An 8017-nucleotide genomic window follows, 5' to 3' on the forward strand; every position below is an offset into this window, starting at 1 on the left:
GTGGGTAATCCTACCTGTATGGAGTCTCTGACTCAGGTCAGCCCATGTCATACCGTTTTGTAGGATAAGGGGGCTCTGCAGGCTGGACTGGAAGCTGGCTTCCTTGGTGTGCAGGAAAGTTAGCTGGAGTTTTGTCACGTGGCTCTGTGCTCTCTTGTTTGTAGGACTGGGTTCCGAGTGTAACTCTTTTTTTTGGACGGTATGATTCTTCTGTTGCATAGGTGACATCTTTGGTTCCAGGGAATGGATCAGCATTGATGTTTGGTCTGGAGTGTTGACGGATGTACTCTGAAGTGCGTCGTACAGGATCTTGCTGGCCGAGTTCTGGACTAAGCACACTGCGATGACTTTTGGTTTTCGGGTATTCCATTGCTTCCAAGAACTCTGCTTCAGCTATGGCGGCTGCCATTTCTTTCTCTACAGCGAGTTTCTCTAGCTTTGCATCTAAGAGGACTTTTTGCATTTCTAGTGAAGCCTGTAACTGTGCCTTTTCAGCCTTTTCTTCTTTCATCTTCATTTCTTGTTCGGCAAAGGCTGCTTTGACTTTCGCAGCTTCTGCCTTTGTGCGGGCAATGGCAGCTGCATTGCTAACGGAAGACGATTTGGTGGAACCATCCTTCTCTGATCTTGTCTTGTAGCTTGATACTGTGCTTCGCGACATGGTGTTTGTGAAGACACTTAACTGTGTGGAGACTACTGTGCTGTGGAATGCCGGTCGCTGTGCTTAGAGAGCGGTCACAGTATGCAATCAAATGTGTCTACATTGCTTGAAGTGGCTATCCCCTTGCAGCACTGGACTGTATAGAAGTCGCTGTGGTGTCTGTTTGCAAATATTGCGTGGACCGTAACAGACTTCTGTGTAGTCAGTAGTTTTGAGCGCGAATATTCGAAAAGCTAATTTTTATCGCGAATATCGTCACTTCGCGATTTCGCAAATATTTCAAATATAGTGCTATATATTCGTAAAAATGAATATTTGTTTGTTTTTTTTCCACAAAATTATTGTACACATACAGTATAATTGATTGTTTTCCCAAAAGTTCAAAAGCTCAAATCTTACTCACATTGCCGAGTATGTGATTTGAGGCACAAATCTTCGTAATGCGATTATATTAGCGCAGATGCGAATATCGGCACTTATGCCAGAAGAGAGAGGCAAAGGGCTTTGCATTCATATTACGTATAGCACCATATTTCCGTATATGTAGAACTTCGAAATATTCGATTTACAAATATTCGTTTTTTTTATTTTAGTTTCCACCGTACAGATTACAATGATCTGTACTCTGTAAACTACTGTCTTCATCCCCCACTGTATCTCGATTGTGTCCCAAAAGTCCAAAAGCTCAAATCTTACTCACATTGCCGAGTAAGTGATTGAGGCGCGAATCTTCGTAATGCGATTATATTAGCGCAGATGCAAATATCGGCTAGATTGTGGGCCAATGAGAAGGAGTCAAACAGGTTAGCAACATCCCTAGCAACCAATAAGAAAGTTGTCCACCCCTTACTATATAATATTTTGTCACAGCAGCCATTTTGTGCAGTTTCATGTGGTGGTGATTGAGAGAGGAGCTTGAAACTGTTCAGTGCTGTTCTTTGTCAAAAGCAAATTACAAATCGATTTTATTAGTTAGTGAATCTGAGAAATATAATAATTTATTTAGGTTAGTGAATAGTTAGCTGATAGTTTCTAGTGTAGTGTAGGGTATAGTTAGGAGAAATATGATAATTTATTTAGGTTAGTAAATAGTTAGCTGATAGTTTCTAGTGCAGGGTGTAGGTTAGTTATAGTGTAGGCTTTATTATTTTTTTTGAATTTTCTAGTTTAGTGTCTGTAATAAAAAAAAGTAAAAAAGTTTTAGTTTTCGTTGATCACTGTTTAGTTTGTGTCGTGTCTGCGTTTCTGTCTACGTCTTCTGTTATAAAAAAAAAGAAAAAAATAAGTTTTTTTTACTAGTGTTAGTCTTTTACCGTCTAGTTGTTATAGTATCTGCGTTATTGTCTGTGTCTTGTGTTAGTTATATCAAAAAAGGAAAAAAAAAAAAGTTTATTAGTTTTAGTGTTTGTTTTTTAGTGGTTATTGTCAGTGTCTACGTCGTTTGTTAGTTAAGAAAAAAAAATGTTTATTTTAGTGTTATCTTTTTACTGTTCAGTTGCTGTAGTGTCTCCGTCTTTTGTTAATTCAATCTAAAAACTTAAAAAAGAAAAAAAAAATGTATTGTTAGTTTTTCTGAGTTAAATTTGTATATTGTCTGCGTCTTTTGTTAATTAAAAAAAAAGTTAAAGTTATTTTAGTTGTTTTTTTTTTTTTACTGTCTAGTTGTTGTAGTGTCTGCATCAGTGTCAGCACCACCCCATCTGACAGGAGGTTGGTGCGTAAGTCGCTTGTGTGTGGTCTTACTTCACCCTGGCACCAGATGATGCCACAATTGACATTTGTAATCTGTGCCCTGCCAGGGTGAGGAGAGGGAAGTCTGCTGCTCGGCTGGGTACCACTGCCCTAACCCAGCACATACGAGTCAACCACTGGCGGGAGTGGGAACAGATGCGGTGTGATCACAGCAGTGGTGCCACCAGCAGTACGCAGGGGACTGCAGCCCCTGTCACTGTTCTGCAGCCACCCCAACCACTTACAACAAGGCATTCCCACTCCCCCGCTCCCTCTCCTAGAGGTACTGGTACCGGTAGCCAGACCTCTGCCTCCACCGCACCCTCCTCTATGTCCTCCACTGCCGTCCGGCACCAGCCCACGGTTGCTGACCTTTTTGAACGCACCGCGCCCTATGCCCCCGGGGACAGACACGTGCGTTCACTCAATGGGCTCCTGGCAAGGGTAATCGCCCTTGGAGCAGGCACAACCCAGATGGCGTGTCCACAGCCGCCATTTCTTTGCCAGGACCAGCGTCCCTGCCCTACACCAGCACCTTGTGCATAATGTATCCCTGTCGCTGGATCATGCTGTCAGTGACAGGGTGCATCTCACAATGGATGCTTGGACCAGAAGGCATTGGCAGGGACGCTATATCAGCTTTACTGCCCATTGGGTATCCCTCCGAGGTGCCGGGGAGGGATCAGCGGCATCTGACTTTGTGGTGCCGCCCCGGGGTGTCCAGGGGAGAACTGCTGCTCTCCCCCCACACGCCACTGTCTCCACCGCTGCTGAGCCCCCCAGCAAGCGTCCCCGTAGCTACGCAAGTGTGGGGCACGTCCGCTGCCAGGCCGTGCTCCAGCTTGTGAACTTAGGGGAACAGAGACACACTGGACCTGATGTTCTGGCTGCACTACAGGCTCAGGTCCAGAACTGGCTGACACCCCGAAGGCTCCAGGCAGTTATGGTTGTCTGTGACAACGGCAGCAACCTACTCGTTGCCCTCCATGCTGGCAGTCTAACACACGTGCCCTGCATGGCACATGTCCTCAACCTTGTTGTACAGAAATTCCTCCGAGCATACGAAGGGTTGAGTGACAAGGGTACGGAGGATTGCCAGCCACTTCAGACGCTCCCCAACTGCTGCCGCGTCCCTGTCCAAACTGCAGCAGGACAAGAGCCTGCCACCTCACAGGCTGATTGTGGACAGTGTGACGCGGTGGAACTCCACCCTCCACATGCTGGAGAGGTTGTGGGAGCAGCGAAGGGTGGTGAGGGAATACCCGCTGGACCAAGGCACTCCAGGGCCAGCACACCCACACACCCACTACCCTACACAGTGGCGTACACACAATCCATGGGGCCCCGGTGCAAAACTGATCTATGGGGCCCCCTCCCCGTCGCCCCCACCAATCTGCCTCCAAGCCCCCTTCCCCCACTACCTCCCCTACTAGTGTTGTAATTATAGTGTTATGGGCCACAGTGCAAACATTTTTACAAACCGGCAGATTTTCTTACTAAGGGCTCTTTCCGTGCGGGTAATCCGCGGCGTGACTGAGTGCCAAGCCCCATTCTGGACAGCAGAGACACGGAGCAGTAACATGATTGACTGTAATTTTTTTACTACAAAATCACGGTGACAACTTTATGTCTCTGTGATTTTGTAGTAAAAAGATCACAGAGAGGCGCAGAGCAATACCAATCATGTTAATGCTCCATGTCTATGCTGTCCAGAACGGGGCTTGGCTATCTTTCACGCAGCGGAATACCCGCATGGGATCCGCTTGTGTTAAAGAGCCCTAAGCCCAATGCATGGCTACACTCACCCAGTCCTAAAAAAATCTGGTCCTACCTCATCCAGGGTGTCGCTGGCGTCGGCGTGACGTCCGCTGGATCCAGACCAAGGTCCCTGTGGTGAGAAAAAAAGAATAATCACATAAGGAAGGGATGGTGACTGCCCCTGTGAAATAACCAGCAGGGGGCGCTGTGCTGGACTGTAAGACTGAGCCATGCCAATTTATAGCAGGGTAATCTAAGACATTTTCCCTAGGTGTAACCACACAGTACTAATACCCACCTTGTGGCCCCTCACAGTAGTTATGCCCACCTTTGTTCCTGTCAGAGAAGTTGTGCCCAGATATGTGCCCCCTCATAGTAGTTATGCCAAATATGTGTCCCCTCAGAGTGGTTATGCCAAATATGTTTCCCCTCAAAGTAGTAATGCCAGGTTATGTGCCCCCTCACAGTAGTAATGCCAGACTATGTGCCCCTCACCTAGTAACGCTAGATTATGTGCCCCTCACAGTAGTTATGGCAGATTATGTGCCCCTTCACAGTATTTATGCCCATTTATGTGCCCCCTCCAAGTAGATATGCCCAGATATGTGCCCCCTCAGAGTGGTTATGCCAGATTATGTATCCCCCTCACAGAATTAATGCTAGATTATGTGCCCCTTCACAGTATTTATGCCCGGTTATGTGCCCTCTCAAAGTAAATATGCCCAGATATGTGCCCCCTCAGAGTGGTTATGCTAGATTATGTGCCCCTCACATTATATATGCCCACACATGTGCCCCTCACAGTGGTTATGCCAGATTACATGCCCCGTCACAGTAGTTATGCCTTCATATGTGCCCCCTCATAGGTATGCCTTTATATGTGCCCCCCTCACAGTAGTTATGGCAGATTAGGTGCCCCCTCAAATTAGTTATGGCAGATTAGGTGCCCCTCAGTAGAGATGCCAACTTTTGTGCCCCCTCACTCTAGTTGTACCCATCAAACACCCCCCCACCCCTCTGCCCCCCGTCTGCAGCGTTCGGAAAAAAAAAAAAATACATATACTTACCTTCTTCCCTGATGAGAGGAGGCAGATTGCCGGGCTTTCAGCTCTCCTCCCACAGCCAGCAGCGTGATCTGGGGCCAGCAGGGGGAGCTCCTGAGCTCTGAAGATCAGTGAAGCAGGGAGCAGCTTCACTATGGAAACGGAACTGCCTAGCCGGGTGTGAGTGAGTGTGCGCTCCCCCCCCCTCCCTCCTTCCTTGACCCTCCGGCCCCCCCCTACCCCCATAATATACATGTAATGGAGGCATGGAGCGCTCTGATGGGGCCCGAAATTGCCACTGTACTTTATGCCAGGCCCCATCACAGCGCTCCATTACATGTGAGTACAGAGGGGTTCCTACCAGCGGCCTGGGGGGGTCCACAGGCGGCCGGGCCCCCTGGAGTGCCGGGTCCAGTCGCAACTGTGACCCCTGCGACCCTGGTATGTACGCCACTGCCCCTACATCACTAATGTGGAGTGGGGGCAGATACAGCAGGTCTGCCACGTGTTGTCCCCATTTGATCAGGCGACCAAGATGGTCAGCGGAGAGCATGTTGGCCTCAATGACGTGCTCCCCATAGTGTTCCTGCTGGACAGGACACTAGATCGCCTGCTCGAGACTGGGGAGAGTGCCTTGTTGGAGCAAGAGGAGGCAACAATGCTCCAACAAGACCAGGCCCAGGACGAGGAGGAGGAGGAAGAATTTGTAGACGTCCAGGAGTCTGGACCAGGAGGGAGAGACGGTTTTGGGGGCACCGTTAGTCCGGGGGTGGGGCAGCTCCCACCGGGAGCAGCAGCAACAGCAGCAGGAGGAGCAAGAGGTCATGGTCCTGGGAAGTCATGAACAGTCACAGCGGGCTGTCCTCTTCCCTATGGCTGCCCACATGCTGTGATGCCTCTGGAGGGACCCCCGGATCAAGAGAATCAAGGAGAGGGAAGATTATTGGTTGGCCACCCTTTTAGACCCTCGCTGCAAGGGGAAACTGGAGCAGTTCATCCCAGCCAGCCTGTCTGATCAAGCGGCTGGAGCAGGCCAACCCTCGGCCTCACGCTCCAGTTATCCCCGCCCATCTCACCCAGCAGGTGGCTGGCACTAGCAGCACCAGTCGAGCAGGTGACCTTATGGGTGAGATGCGGTCGTTCTACCAGTCTGCGCGACCCAGTAGCAGCAGCAGTCACCACCAGCGGCTGGCCCGCATGGTGGCAGACTACATGGGGTCCGTTGGTGCTTCCGACAGCATGAGCACCGACGACCCCATGAAGTACTGGGTTGCCAGGCTGGACACCTGCCGTGAGCTTGCTCAGCATGCACTGGAGTTACTATCTTGCCCCCCCTCCAGCGTACTGTCTGAGCGGACATTTCACGTGGTAGGTGGGGTGGTCACGGACAAGAAGACCCGTCTGTCTACAGACTCAGTGGACAGACTTACATTCATTAAAATGAACGAGTCCTGGATCAGCAGTGACTTCTTGGCCCCCGCTGTCGGTTCAGGCCTTTGAAGGGTCCCTTGTCCATCCCTCTCCTTGTCTCTCCCTCCTAAACTACGTTGTTTTAAAAAAAATATATATATATTTATTGATCTATTTACTTATTTATATATTATACATTTTTAATTATGAAATTTGTCTAATTTGTATTTATTGTTGTGTAGGAATTATGAATTATAAAATTATTGATGAATTATAAAAAAATAAATATTGATGTATATATTAGTTTTTAATTAAAGCTGCTATTTTAAATAAATTTATTTTAATTATTATTATATTTATTTATTTGCTGATAAATTAAGTAGACACTACGCATGCATCGGTAGTCAACAATTTTTTCTTTAAAGCATATTGAGTCAGTATCAGAACACTACTGCTACACAGCCACGGTTACACAGCCAGCCTAACCGTTTGATTCCTACACGCAAGAGGGCACTAGTAGTGGTGGTGTTTATCAGCAGCTATCTCATCCTCCTTTTGTCTGTGAGGAGTAATGGGTACGGCCGCTCTCCACACCCATACATGATCTTCACTGCACACACGCTTGGCTCCAGGCCCACGACAGGACCTATCCATCCTGTGCCCGTCTGAGCACAGAAGGCACTGATGAGCCAGCTATCCTCGGCCGGGGTCGTGAAGTGTCCCCTGCTCATGCGCCGAGATTAGTTCACCTTCCCATCATCGAAGACTCAGCTGCGTTCCCCTGGCTGCTGTGGGTGTCCCTGGCGTTTGGCTCCAATGCGGAAAGAGGCGTTTAAGGTGATGACAGGGAAAGAGGGTCACCTTCTCTGTCATTCAGCAGAGTGTTTTTTTTTTTATGTGATTAGAAGGAACAATGTTTAATAGAGTAACATAAAACTTCCGTAAAACTTTCCACGCATTACGAATGAATTAGTTTATATTTTTATTTTTATTTTAATATCAATTATTATTCCTTTAAGTTCAAGATAAACATACATTAATCAGGTCCTATAAAATTTTGATGTATGGAGGAGTAGAATGATGCAGAGCTTCCCGGTAGAGATTGGGTAGATAGAGATATGACAGTGGTCTGTCCTGCTATAATATATTTATCTAACCCATCTCTCAATGGAAGCCATCACATTTTCTCCCCCTTGAGACATCATCATTGTAGAGGACAAAATTAATGTATGTTTTTCTTGAACTGAAAGGAATAATAATTTACAATAAAAGTACAAAAAAAATTAAGCACAGCTGCATTTGTAATGCGGTGAAAGTTTCATTGTAGTTCTATTTTACTCCATTAAACATAGTGCCTTTGCGAGAGACTCCAAAATGCACTCTGCTGAATGACAGAGAAGGTGCTCCACTTTGC

The sequence above is a fragment of the Bufo bufo genome, chromosome 1 (assembly GCF_905171765.1).
Source record: "Bufo bufo chromosome 1, aBufBuf1.1, whole genome shotgun sequence".
Classification (NCBI taxonomy): Eukaryota; Metazoa; Chordata; class Amphibia; order Anura; family Bufonidae; genus Bufo; species Bufo bufo.